The sequence below is a fragment of the Gorilla gorilla genome, chromosome 6 (assembly GCF_029281585.2).
Source record: "Gorilla gorilla gorilla isolate KB3781 chromosome 6, NHGRI_mGorGor1-v2.1_pri, whole genome shotgun sequence".
NCBI lineage: Eukaryota > Metazoa > Chordata > Mammalia > Primates > Hominidae > Gorilla > Gorilla gorilla.
Window position 1 is genome coordinate 130,723,498 of NC_073230.2, and position 14,645 is coordinate 130,738,142.

General features: G+C 37.1%; 1 long non-coding RNA gene across 1 annotated transcript in view; it reads right to left on the reverse strand.

Moving 5' to 3' along the window:
- Positions 1-1,939: 1,939 nt before the first annotated feature.
- Positions 1,940-14,645, reverse strand: part of LOC129523762 (uncharacterized) — a 32,850-nt gene continuing 20,144 nt past the window's right edge. The window contains exon 3 of the long non-coding RNA XR_008667364.1: positions 1,940-2,024. This is a non-coding gene — a long non-coding RNA (uncharacterized lncRNA). The remainder of the gene's footprint in view (positions 2,025-14,645) is intronic.

Sequence of the window (14,645 nt, forward strand, 5' to 3'; positions counted from 1 at the left end):
TAACTAATCATTGGAAGAATGTAAATTAAAACCACAATGAGATATCACCTTATACCTGTTGGAATAGCTATTATCAAAAAAGAAAGACAACAAGTGTTGGCAAGAATGTGAAGGAAAAAAAAACCCTTGTACACTGTTGATGGGAATGTAATTTAGACAGCCATTATGGAGAACAGTATGAAGGTTTCTCAAAAAAACTAAAATTACCATATGATCCAGTAGTCTCACTACTGGTTATATATCAAAGGAAATTACATTGGTATGTCAAAGAGATATCTATTCTCCCATGTTTATTTTGCCTTATGAATAACAACCAAGATATGGAATTGACTTTAGTGTCCATCAGCAGATGAGTGAATAAAGAAAATGTAGTATATATATACAATGTAATACTATTTAGCCATAAAAAGAAGGAAATTCTGTTATTTCCTTCAATATGGATGACTCTGGAGGCTATGATGTTAAGTGAAACAAGCCAGGCACAGAGAGCATGTTCTCACTTCTATGTGGAATCTAAAATAGTTAACCTCATAGAAGCAGGGAGTAGAAAGATGGTTACCAGGGGCTAGGACAGTGGGAAGAGAGGGGGTTGAGAAAATGTTGGTCAAAGGATTTAAAATTTCAGTTAGGTAGGAGGAATAAGTTCAAGAGATCTCTTGTATAGCATGATAACTATAGTTAATAACTATATTGTATTCTCAGAAATGCAAAAATAAAAAATTTGAACTCATGGAAACAAAGAGTAGAATGGTGATTATCCATGGTTGGGGGCTGGAGATGGGGAAAGAGATGATGTTGGTCACAGAATACAAAGTTTCAGTTAGACAAAAATTAGTCCTATTTTTAGTTCTAGCAAACATTTTACTGGTCCATTGTGCCACATGGTGACCATATTTAATAATATTGTAAAGTATATTTCAAACTTGCTAAAAGATTGGATTTTAAATATTTCACCACAAAAAACAATTAGTAGATGAGTTGATAGATATGTTAATTAGCTTGATTTAATCTTGATTTAACTTATACAATGTATGGATGTATCAAAACATCATATTGTACCCCATATAAATACAATTACTATTTGTTAATTAAAAATTTTAAAAGGTAGGTGTTTTGAAACACTAAGTTTTGAGGGCAGTTTGTAATAAAGCAATGGCTGATGTCCTAATGGTCACTGTGTTCCCCAAAGTATTTATGCTGGCTGTATTGCTTTATTATTACATAATTTAATTAAATATTACTTTAAAAGGATGAGAAAAACAATAATTTCCTAGTAAATTTTACATCTATCCTTCAGAATCCACTCTAATAACAAATTAACTGCTCCTTTAAGGGCCCAAATTTAAAAAGATACAATTCTGACCTAGCTATTCAAAAACCTCCTTTTTGTCAGAGGCTACTTGTCTATTTTCTGACCTAAAACTTCTTTGAAGTCATCAAGCTCATTCTTATGGTTACCTACCTGGGACTTAGATTTAAATAGAATGTTTCAGAGTTTCTAGCTTTCTGGCTCTTCTTTCAGCAGTGTCTGGCCACCACCAATCACATTCCCACTAACACACCATACACACTGAACTCGAATTTTTTTGATCAGGACTGAAATGACACCTGCTCAAATGCTTGGGTCTTTTATTTTGTACAGCTCAATTCCTTGCTCTTCACTTTCTTCCTTTGGCCAAAACTGTGATGAACTTCTCCCTGGTAAGGAAATCTAAGACTAATAATAGCTTATTTAGCAGAGAAGCTCCATCCTCAGTGGCCGGGGATATTTGAGAGTCTTATTTATAATCAAGACATACCTTTAAATCATATCCTAGTATTTAAGCATTTTACTGAATTAGATAACAACTCAGTTAAATAATCTATACTTGTACTATTGAAACACATTAAGCAACTCACAATTTAGATGTTTTAAAATTGGTATTTTTTTTTCTCCTTCCTTCCTTCCTTCCTTCCTTCCTCTCTCTCAAAAATGGATCACTTCTGTTCACATCCCACTGGGGAGAACTGGTCACATGGTCCTACTTGGATGCAAAGAGAATTTGGAAGTATAATCATTATCTGGGCAATTGCTTCACAACTCTAAACTATGGGAAAGGAAGCCCAAATTTTGGTGGTCAGTTGGCTGTCTCTGTCTAAGAGACAAAAATCTCTTTAAAAAGTCTCTGCTAAGACCAACAGTCTTAGCTTTCCATAGATATACACAAACTCTTCTTTTGTTACTACTTCAATTTTAACTCTTGTGTTCAGTGTACGCTAAAGTGTAGAAAATTTAGAAAACAAGATTCAAGAATCTGTAGTTTATCCACTTCTTAGAAAAGACACTTCAACAACTAATCTTTCAAAGTACTTTGTATTTCTGCTTTTTAGTCCTATATTCTTAAATTATAAAATAATTTAGCAACTAAGTTGTGAGTTCTAATGTTAATTATTCTCTTGTGATGCATTTCATCTCGGCTAGGATATATGTTCCCAGATCATTAACATTTCCTGGTTATCAGCATTTCCCATTAAACTTCCTCAATAGGTCAAGTCTACGCTGATTTCAATGTAGTTGCCTGTGAATACCATAAAGAATGGTAACAGGGAAAAACTATATAGAATCAGAATTACTCTGCAAAGAGGCCCTAATTAGGTTCTCTCGATTCATAGAAATAGATCTTTTATCAGTGACAACACAATGCAATTAGGAAAGGTCTCTTGTAACTTGTCGTGGGTGTAGCCAGCTGATAGTAATGTTTCTTTTAGCAAACACTTCAGTAAACAGTGTCTCATCAGTTTTATTGTTATAATTCCTTCTCATAAGAATTGCCATCTAATTCAATATTTAGAACTAAACTATGTTAATACCAATGGCTTTACAGTTAACTCCAACTTTTTAAAAATTTGAAACTTCATTTTGTGGCTTTTTGAAGCATATTTCGTACACTTATTAAACACCTAACAGACCTTCTATTTATCTAATACTTTAAAGATGTGCTGTTCTGCATGGAAATAACATATTGAAAACAATGGTACTGGTATTGCAATTAGGGCTGACAAAATAGCTTTTCATCTTTTTCATTTAATATTTATAACACTGTTGTGAGGCTCACAGTATGACTTGCCAACAGAAACACAACTGGTCAGTAAAAGAACTAATTTTAAGTTCAAGTCATATATTCCCAAAAAGTAAGTAGATCTTTGCATTATGATGACCATTTAAGTTTTTTTATAATGCATAAACCTGAAATAATTTGAGAGTCATGAAGTTGAGTTATTAATAGCAAATGCATAGAAATATATCAGTAAATATGTAAAGCTTCAATCAAAAATAAGGCTCGACAGCCTGGGCAACATAACAAAAAGAAATTACAACATATCTACAAAAAGATTAGATGTGGTGGTGCGTGCCTGTAGTCCTAGTTATTTAGGAGGCTAAAGCGTGCGGATCACTTGAGCCCAGGATGTCAAGGCTTTAGTGAGCTATGATTGTGCCACTGCACTCAAGCCTGGGCAACAGAGCAAGATCCTGTCTCCAAAAGAAAAGGCTTGACATGCTAATTACCTGCATGAAATCAGTAATGAGGAGGACATTGTGTATGGAGTCCATGAGGGAATTGAAATACATGGGACAGAGGGAACAGAGGGGAAGAAAGCAGTAAAAAAAGAGACTAGAGCAGCTAAAGGAGACCTAACTCTGAGTCTGGCAGAGAAATTTAGACTTACTAACGATAGAGTAGCAAATCAATATGAATTCTTGAGATACAAGTATTCAGGGAAAGTGCTTTGAAGAAGAGGGAACTTGTCAGTGGACTTCGTGATTGCTTGAAAATAAAAAGGCCAAAGTCAGCCAGTCTGTAGCCACCAGGTTGAGATGTGAAGAAAATTTAGACACTGTGGCAATGGAGTGAAGCAAATGATCAACCTAGGCTCGGGACTATATTGGACTTAAGGAGTAAATGACAGTAAAATATTAAAGACAGAGCCCCAGAGTTTTAGCCAAGGGGCCAGAAAAATGTGAGATTTAAGGAGCGACTTGTTTAAAAAAATAAGGTTGAAGTCTAATAGTCAAATTTCAACTTAGTGATGTCAAAATAAATACCTTGTTTCTTCCAATTCTGTGAAGAAACTCATTGGTAGATTGATGGGGATTGCATTGAATCTATAAATTACTTTGGGCAGTATGGCCATTTTCACGATATTGATTCTTCCTCTCCATGAGCATGGAATGTGCTTCCATTTGTTTATGTCCTCTTTTATTTCATTGAGCAGTGGTTTGTAGTTCTCCTTGAAGAGGTCCTTCACATCCCTTGTAAGTTGGATTCCTAGGTACTTTATTGTCTTTGTAGCAATTGTGAAAGGGAGTTCACTCATGATTTGGCTCTCTGTTTTTCTGTTATTGGTGTATAGGAATGCTTGTGATTTTTCCACACTGATTTTGTATCCTGAGACTTTGCTGAAGTTGCTTATCAGCTTAAGGAGATTTGGGGCTGAGATGATGGGGTTTTCTAAATATACAATCATGTCATCTGCAAACAGAGACAATTTGACTTCCTCTTTTCCTACTTGAATACCCTTTATTTCTTTCTCTTGCCTGATTGCCCTGGCCAGAACTTCCAACACTATGTTGAATAGGAGTGGTGAGATGGGGCATCCCTGTCTTCTGCCAGTTTTCAAAGGGAATGCTTCCAGTTTTTGCCCATTCAGTATGATTTTGGCTGTGGGTTTGTCATAAATAGCTCTTATTATTTTGAGATACACTCCATCAATACCTAGTTTAATGAGAGTTATTAGCATGAAGGGCTGTTGAATTTTGTTGAAGGCCTTTTTTGCATCTATTGAGATAATCATGTGGTTTTTGTTGTTGGTTCTGTTTATGTGATGGATTACGTTTATTGATTTGCATATGTTGAACCAGCCTTGCATCCCAGGGATGAAGCCAACTTGATCATGGAGGATAAGCTTTTTGATGTGCTGCTGGATTCAGTTTGCCGGTATTTTATTGAGGATTTTCGCATTGATGTTCATCAGGGATATTGGTCTAAAATTCTCTTTTTTTGTTGTGTCTCTGCCAGGCTTTGATATCAGGATGATGCTGGCCTTATAAAATGAGTTAGGGAGGATTCCCTCTTTTTCTACTGATTGGAATAGTTTCAGAAGGAATGAGACCAGCTCCTCTTTGTACCTCTGGTAGAATTCACCTGTGAATCCGTCTGGTCCTGGACTTTTTTTGGTTGATAGGCTATTATTTCCTCAATTTCAGAGCCTGTTATTGGTCTATTCAGAGATTCAACTTCTTCCTGGTTTAGTCTTGGGAGGGTGTATGTGTCGAGGAATTTATCCATTTCTTCTAGATTTTCTAGTTTATTTTTGTAGAGGTGTTTATAGTATTCTCTGGTGGTACTTTGTATTCCTGTGTGATCAATGGTGATATCCCCTTTATCATTTTTTATTGCTCCTATTTGATTCTTCTCTCTATTCTTCTTTATTACTCTTGCTAGCAATCTATCAATTTTGTTGATGTTTTCAAAAAACCAGCTCCTGGATTCATTGATTTTTTTGAAGGGCTTTTTTATGTCTCTATCTCCTTCAGTTCTGCTCTGATCTTAGTTATTTCTTGCCTTCTGCTAGCTTTTGAATGTTTCCTCTTGCTTCTCTATTTCTTTTAATTGTGATGTTAGGGTGTCAATTTTAGATCTTTCCTGCTTTCTCTTGTGGGCATTTAGTGCTATAAATTTTCCTCTACACACTGCTTTAAATGTGTCCCAGAGATTCTGGTATGTTGCGTCTTTGTTCTCATTGGTTTCAAAGAACATCTTTATTTCTGCCTTCATTTCATTATTTACCCAGTAGTCATTCAGGAGCAAGTTGTTCAGTTTCCATGTAGTTGTGCAGTTTTGAGTGAGTTTCTTAATCCTGAGTTCTAATTTGATTGTACCGTTGTTTGAGAGAATATTTGTTGTGATTTCTGTTCTTTTATATTTGCTGAGGAGTGCTTTACTTGCAATTATGTGGTCGAGTTTAGAATAAGTGCGATGTGGTGCTGAGAAGAATGTACCTTCTGTTGATTTGGGGTGGAGAGTTCTTTAGATGTCTATTAGGTCTGCGTGGTGCAGAGCTGAGTTCAAGTCCTGGATATCCTTGTTAAACTTCTGTCTCATTGATCTGTCTAATATTGACAGCAGGGGTGTTAATGTCTCCCATTATTATTGCGTAGGAGTCTAAGTCTCTTTGCAGGTCTCTAAGGACTTGCTTTATGAATCTGCATGCTCCTGTATTGGGTGCATATATATTTAGAATAGTTACTTCTTGTTGAATGGATCCCTTTACCATTATGTAATGGCTTTCCTTGTCTCTTTTGATCTTTGTTGGTTTAAAGTCTGTTTTATCAGAGACTAGGATTGCAACCCCTGCTTTTTTTTGCTTTCCATTTGCTTGGTAGATCTTCCTCCATCCCTTTATTTTGAGCCTATGTGTGTCTCTGCACATGAGATGGGTCTCCTGAATACAGCACACTGATGGGTCTTGACTCTTTATCCAATTTGCCAGTCTGTGTCTTTTAATTGGGGTATTTATCTCATTTATATTTAAGGATAATATTATTATGTGTGAATTTGATCCTGTCATTATGATGTTAGCTGGTTATTTTGCCCGTTAATTGATGCAGTTTCTTCATAGCATCATGGTCTTTACAATTCGATTTTTTTTTTTTTTACAGTGGCTGGTACCAGCTGTTTCTTCCCATGTTTAGTGCTTCCTTCAGGAGCTCTTGTAGGGCAGGCCTGGTGGTGACAAAATCTCTCAGCATTTGCTTGTCTGTAAAGGATTTTATTTCTCCTTCACTTATGAAGCTTAGTTTGGCTGGATATGAAATTCTAGGTTGAAAATTCTTTAATAATGTTGAATATTGGCCCCCACTCTCTTCTGTCCTGTAGGGTTTCTGCTTACCAATCCGCTGTTAGTCTGATGGGTTTCACTTTGTGGGTAACCCGACCTTTCTCTCTGGCTGCCCTTAACAGTTTTTCCTTCATTTCAACCTTGGTGAATCTGAAAATTATGTGTCTTGGGGTTGCTGTTCTCACAGAGTATCTTTGTGGTGTTCTCTGTATTTCCTGAATTTGAATGTTGGCCTGCCTTGCTAGATTGGGGAAGTTCTCCTGGATAATATCCTGCAGAGTGTTTTCCAACTTGGTTCCATTCTCCCCATCACTTTTGGGTACACCTATCAAACATAGATTTGGTCTTTTCACATAGTCCCATATTTCTTGGAGGCTTTGTTTGTTTCTTTTTACTCTTCTTTTTCTAACCTTGTCTTCTCACTTTTTGTCATTTATTTGATCTTCAATCACTTATACCCTTTCTTCCACTTGACTGAATCAGCTATTGAAGCTTGTGCATGCATCATGAAGTTCTTGTGCCATGGTTTTCAGCTCCATCAGATCATTTAAGGTCTTCTCTACACTGTTTATTCTAGTTAGCCATTTGTCTAACCTTTTTCCAAGGTTTTTAGCTTCCTTGTGATGGGTTTGAACATCCTTCTTTAGCTCACAGAAATTTGTTATTACTGACCTTCTGAAGGCTACTTCTGTCATCTCGTCAAAGTTATTCCCCATCTAGCTTTGTTCCATTGCTGGCGAGGAGTTGTGATCCTTTGGAGGAGAAGAGGTGCTCTGGTTTTTAGAATTTTCAGGTTTTCTGCTCTGGTTTCTCCCTGTCTTTGTAGTTTTATCTACCTTTGGTCTTTGATGTTGGTGACCTACAGATGAGGTTTTGATGTAGAAGTCTTTTCTGCTGATGTTGGTACTATTCTTTTCTGCTTGTTAGCTTTCCTTCTAACAATCAGTTCCCTCAGCTGCGGGTCTATTGGAGTTTGCTGGAGGTCCACTCCAGACCCTGTTTGCCTGGGTATCACCAGCGGAGACTACAGAACAGCAAATATTGCAGCCTGATCCTTCCTCTGGAAGCTTTGTCCCAGAGGGGCACCCGCCTATATGAGGTGTCTGTTGGCCCCTACTGGGAGGTGTCTCCCAGTTAGGCTACATGGGGGTCAGGTACCCACTTTAGGAGGCAGTCTGTTCGTTCTCAGAGCTGAAATGCCATGCTGGGAGAACCACTGCTCTCTTTAGAGCTGTCAGACAGGGATGTTTAAGTCTGCAGAAGTTGTCTGTTGCCTTTTGTTCATCTATGCCCTGCCCACAGAGGTGGAGTCTATAAAGGCAGTAGGCCTTGCTGAGTGAGCTGTGGTGGGCTCCACCCAGTTCGAGCTTCCCGGCCGCTTTGTTTACCTACTCAAGCCTCAGCAATGGCAGATGCCCCTCCCCCAGCCAGGCTGCCACCTTGCAGTTCGATCTCAGACTGCTGTGCTAGCAGTGAGCAAGACTCTGTGGGCGTAGGACCCACTGAACCAGGCATGGGAGAGAATCTCCTTGTCTGCTGGTTGCTAAGACCTTGGGAAAAGCGCAGTATTTGTGTGGGAGTGTCCTGTTTTTCCAGGTACAGTCTGTCATGGCTTCCCTAGGCTAGGAAAGGGAAATCCCTTGTCCACTTGTCCTTCTGGGGTGAGGTGATGCCCTGCCCTGCTTCAGCTCACCCTCCATGGGCTGCATTCACTGTCCAACCAGTCCTAGTGAGATGAACCAGGTACCTCAGTTGGAAATGCAGAAATCACCCATTTCTGCATCGATCACGCTGGGAGCTGCAGACCGGAGCTGTTCCTATTTGGCCATCTTGGAAACTGCCTCCCCTCATTCAATAAATATTTTATTTCTAATGTAAGGGCTTTTCTGTTAATTAACTGATTTCTTTCTTTTTCTTTTCTTTCCTTCTTTTCTTTTCATATTTTTTATTTATTTATTTATTTTCAGACTGGATCTCTCTCTAGTGCCCAGGCTGGGGTGCAGTGGCATGATCTTGGCTCAAAAGATCATCCCATCTCAGTCTCCTGAGTAGTTGGTACTACAGGCATGCACACCATGCCTAGCTGTGTGTGTGTGTATGCGTGCGTGTGTGCATGTGTGTGTGTATGTATTTTTTGTAGAGTCAGAGGTCTTGCTATGTTGCCCAGGCTGTTCTTAAACTCTTGAGCTCGAGCAATCCACCTGCCTAAGACTCCCAAGACATAAGCCACTGTGCCCTGCATGATCAACCTATTTCTAATCTGTGCAGTTTTGGTTTTATTCCCCAATATTGTAAATTTCTAAGAACCTGTGTTGATTAGATAAATATTCAATTTTAGAACCACTTTATCTCTTAAGAATACAATTTTTTTCTTGTACTAAAAGAAATGGCTTTGTTTAAAAATAAGTAAAATACTAAATGTCTTCATAAAACAAGCCTGTATGTTTCTCATTTTGTAAAGTCATTAATCCTGACCTTCAGAAAAGCTTCCCAATTCATACACAAAGCAGTGCTTTAGCTATGAGACTTTGAAGTAATGGGCTTAAGACATTGTTCCTCAAAGAAGATGTTTAGAATTATATTGACAGAAAAGAATTTTTGAGATCATATTTTAGCCTCCTGTTTTATAAACAGGGAAGCTGAAACTCAGAAAATGTATCCAAAACATAGATCAAGGTAGTAGTAGAAATGAGACTAGAATTCAGGGTACTGACTCTAGAATTAATGCTCTACAATTTTCTACATGGACTGTTACTAGCCATAGATGCAAGAGCCTGGATGCCAGGAATGGTTCAAAGTGATTCTACATCTATTCCCTCATAAATACTACCCAAGAGTGCAATGAATTAGGTACTATCATGGCTCCTCCATTTTAGGGAGAAGTAAGCAACACAGGCACAGTTGTAGTAACTCACTTAACTAAAGTTTGAATAACTTGCTGAAGGTTGCACACTAGTGAGGAATGAGGTTGGACTTTGAGCCCAGGTAATCTGGTTTCAAAGGCTGTTCCTCTCAAGTCCCGGGCTCCAATTCTACTGCTTCTAAGTACTCTGTGTACCACCTTCAAAACAGAGAATAGTTAACTTGAAGGAAATGAAATAACAAAGCTCCTAATTATTTCCTGCCTCTTCAACCAAAGATAATCTTTAGTTTTTGGCAAGAGGGCTTTTGATAATTAAGTGCTTTACCCAGTAAGTATTACAAGCTCCAGCCAATGTCAAGGGTGGTAAGGTATTTAACCAGGAAAGACAATTGAAAACAATCTTATTCTTATCCTGCTATTCATAGAGCTCAAGGGAGAGTGAATGCTGTGAAGGAGAGCCAGGACTTTAGTAGGTGATAAAGTACTAACAAAGGGGCAGTGTTTCAGTAAGGAAGGGGGTAGACAGCAGCATCCAGCACAGAAGGGAATTCAAATGAGAGGAGAACTGAAAAGTCGTTATTGGATTTGGGAATTAGGAAGCTTTTAGTGAGTTTTGAAAGAGCAAATTCAGTAGAATCTAGCCTGCAGAGGGCCAAGGAATAAACATAAAGATATAAAAGTGTGCCATACCACTTCAGGTTTATAAATGAATATCAAAACTAGATTACATTTCAGAAAATTAAGTTTTGTAATATTGTGGCAAACTGGGAATATATATCTCAGTTTTAAAAATTGTTTTATTTAATAAACTGCTACTGTTTAATAAGCATGAAACAAATATCAAGAAGTATAAAAGATAAGTGGTGAAAAGTTTTCTTCCCTTCCTGTTTACCATCTGCATTCATCTGTCTTCCTGTGGGTAATCACTCCTAGTTTTTTTGGTTTATTTGGTTTGGTTTGGTTTGGTTTTGAGACAAGGTCTTGCTCTGTCGCCTCAGCTGGAATGCAGTGGCAGGATCTCAGTTCACTCCAACCTCTGCTTCCCAGGCTCAAGGGATCCTCCCACCTCAGACTCCTGAGTAGCTGGGACTACAGACATTTGCCACCGCACCCACCTATCTTTTTCCGCTTTTTGTAAAGACAGGGTGTTGCCCAGGCTGGTCTCAAACTTCTGGGTTCAAGCTGTCCACCTGCCTCAGCCTCCCAAAGTGCCGGGATTACAGGCCTGAGCCACTGCGTCCAACCTAGTTTCTTCATCTTTTCAGATACTCTTTTTTAAACAAGGAAAACACACACGCACACTTCTACATTACGGTATTGTACTAGACTGTTATGAATTTGCCTTTCTTCCCCATTAAATGTATCTTGACAATCTCCCCATGTTAATACATGAGAATTTAAAAACGTTTAAATAGTATTTGGTTTTGTATATCATTTATTTTACTATTTCTGTATAGATGAAAATAAGGTTGTTTACACATATTTGCTGTCACAAATAGGGCTGCACGGTTTTACACATATATCCTTGTACATCTTTATTTGCATATATGCAAGTAAACCTCTCAGGTAAATTCTTAGAAGTGGATTTGTTGGATTGATGGATATAAACTGTTGCAGTATACACTGCCAAAGTGCCACTTCTTCATATTGTACCAATCTGCCATCCCACAATCAATGTATGAAAGCATCTGTTTCCTACTGCCTCACCAATGCTGTGTTAGCAAATTTTGAAATTTAATTTTGCAAATCTGATAGGTAAAATATATCTCAATATAGTTTTCAGTTATATTTCTGTTATCAGGAGTGAAGAACATCTTTTTATATGCTGAAGAGTCATTTGCAGTTAACTTTCTGTAAAACATCTGTTCATAAAAATCTTTATTTTTCTTCTGGGTTGTTATCTTTCTTATTAACCAATAAGAGCTCTTACATACATAGGAGCTTAGTCTTTTGTCAAAAAAAATTAAAAGAATTCTTTCCCAGTTTTTTATGTGTTTTTACTTTCTGTTTAGTGTTTTCATGATACAGAAGTTTTTTGTTGTTGTTGTTACAAGTTTTACAGAGGTGAATATATTACGCTACTCTTTTGTGGCTTCTGGAATTTGTGTCATAGTTACAGAGGTCATCTTCACTTTGAGGTTATAAAATAATTCTTGCATTGTTTTTTAACATTTTGGTTTTTGCATTAAAATTTTTATTGTTTTGGAAGTTATCTTGGTATGCAGTATCAAATATGGACATAATTTAATTTTTTCCGGATGTTACCCACAATGTCACAATGCCATTAATTCAACAGTCTGTTTTTCCCAATTACTTGAGATGCCTTACATATCACATGAGCTTAGTTGATAAAGCAGTGGCAAGATTTGAGAGGATTGACTCCAATTTTGAAATAAGTTCTACTGTGGGTAAAATGGTATTAAACTCTATCACATGCCAAAGAGAAATCTTGCATGAAAGGAAGAGTTAATTGATGTGGCAAATTTAATAATTGTCTTATTTTAAGAAATTGCCACAGTCACCCTAGCCTTCATCAACTACCACCCTGATCAGTCAGCAGCCATCCGCATGGAAGCAAGATCTCCACCAGGAAAAGGATTACAACTCACTGAAGGCTCAGATGATCACTAGAATTATTTAGCAATATAGTATATTTTAACTGAGATATGTACATTATTTTCTTAGATATAATGTTATTCCACACTTAATAGACTACAATATAGTGTAAATATAACTTTTACATGCACTGGGAAACAAAAAAAAATTGTGTGACATACTTTATTGCAATATTTGCTTTATTGTGGTGGTCTGGAACCAAACCCACAATATCTCTGAGGTATACCTATAAACAAGAAGTGTCAATAAAACTTTGTGAAAGAAGAACAATGAGGAATACAATCCTGACAGATATTAAAGCATACTATAAAGCTTTTAATTAAAATAGCACTGTATTAAGCATGATCATACAGCAAGACCAATAGAACAGAAGAGATATTTTGGTAACTAAGTTCATGTGATATCCTAACTCTTTTGTTGTCATTTCTACAATGTCCACAGCATCTTCACCAAGAGTAAATTCCATCTGAAGTAACCACTTTCTTGGCTCACTCATAAGAGGCATCTCCTCATTTGTTCAGATTTTATCATGACATTGCAGCAATTCAGTCAAATCTTCAGACTCTACTTCTAATTCTCTTGTGGTTTACACCATATTTGCAGTTACTTCCTCTATGGAAATCTTGAAACCATCTAAGTCATCCACGAAGGTTTAAATCAATTTCTTCCAAACTCCTTTTAATGTTGATATCATGAACTCCTCCCATAAATTACACATATTCTCAATGGCATCTTGAATGGCAAATCCTTTCCAGAAAGTTTTCAATTTACTTTGCCCAGATTTATTGGAGAAATCACTCTCTGTGGCAGCCAGGGCCTCACAAAATATATTTCTTAAATAATGAAAGTTGAAATTATTCCTTGATATATGGGCTGCAAAATGAATTTTGTGTTAGCAGGCATGAAAACAACATTAATCTTCTTGTACATCTCCATCAGAGCTCTTATCAATGAGCAGTAATATTTTGAAAGAAATCTTTTCTCTGAGAAGTGGGTCTCAATGGTGGGCTTCAAATATTCAGTAAACCATCCTGTAAATAGATGTGCTGTCATCCAGACTAAGTTGTTTCATTTACAGAGAACAGGCAGAGTAGATTTAGCATGATTCTTAAGGGTGCCAGGATTTTCAGAATGGTAAATAAGGGCTGGCTTCAATTTAAAGTCAACAGCTGCATTATCCCCTACCAAGACAGTCAGCCTGTCCTTCAAAACTTTGAAGCTGGGCATTCACTTCTCCCCTAGCTATGAAAGTCTTCAATGGCATATTCTTCCAATACAAGACTGTTTTGTCTACATTGAAAATCTGTTGTTTAGTGTAGCCACCTTCATCATTACCTTACTATATACCTGCTACAGTTTCTGCATAAGCACTAGGTGCTTCGCCATGAACTTTTATGTATGGAGATAGATCTTTCCTTAGACCTCGTGAAATGAACCAACCTTTGCTGGCTTTTTCACTGCAGCTTCCTTGCCTCTCTCAGCCTTAATAGAATTAAAGAGAATTATGGCCTTATTCTGAAGTAGACTTTGATGTAATAGAATCTGTGGGTGATTTGATCTTTAACTGGACTACTAAAATGTCCTCCATATCAGCAATATGGCTGTTTATCTTTCTTATCATTCATGTATTCACTAGAGTAGCACTTCTAGTTTTCTTCAATAATTTTTTATTTGCATTCCTAACTTGGCTAACTGATGCAAGAGGCCTACAACTTGGCTTTCAGTGTGCCTTCCTTACTAAGTTTAAACATTTCTAGCTTTTGATTTAAAGTTGGAGACATGCAACTCTTCCTTTCACTTGAACAGGAAGGCCATTGTAGGGTTATTCATTGGCCTAATTTCAATATTGTTATATCTCAGGAAATAGGGGTGTCCTAAGGGGAGGGAGAAAGACAGAAGCATGATCTCTTGGTAGAGCAATCTGAACACACAATCTATCAATTCAGTTCAGTCTTATATGGGCACAGTTTGTGACACTTCAAAACAATTACAAAACAATACCAACATCAGATATCACTGATCAGAGCTCACTATAACAAATATAATAATAATAAAAGTTTGAAATATTGCATAAATTACCAAAATGTGACACAGAGACATGAAGTAAACACAATGCTGTTAGAAAAATGACCTCGATAGATTTGCTTGATGCAGAGTTGCCACAAACATTAAATTTGCAAAATGCAATAAAGCAAAGTGAAATAAAAAGGTATACCTGTATTTTATTTTGATGTAAAATCTTCACCTTATCTAAATGTGAAAAAATATTAATAATTAATATTTTTGT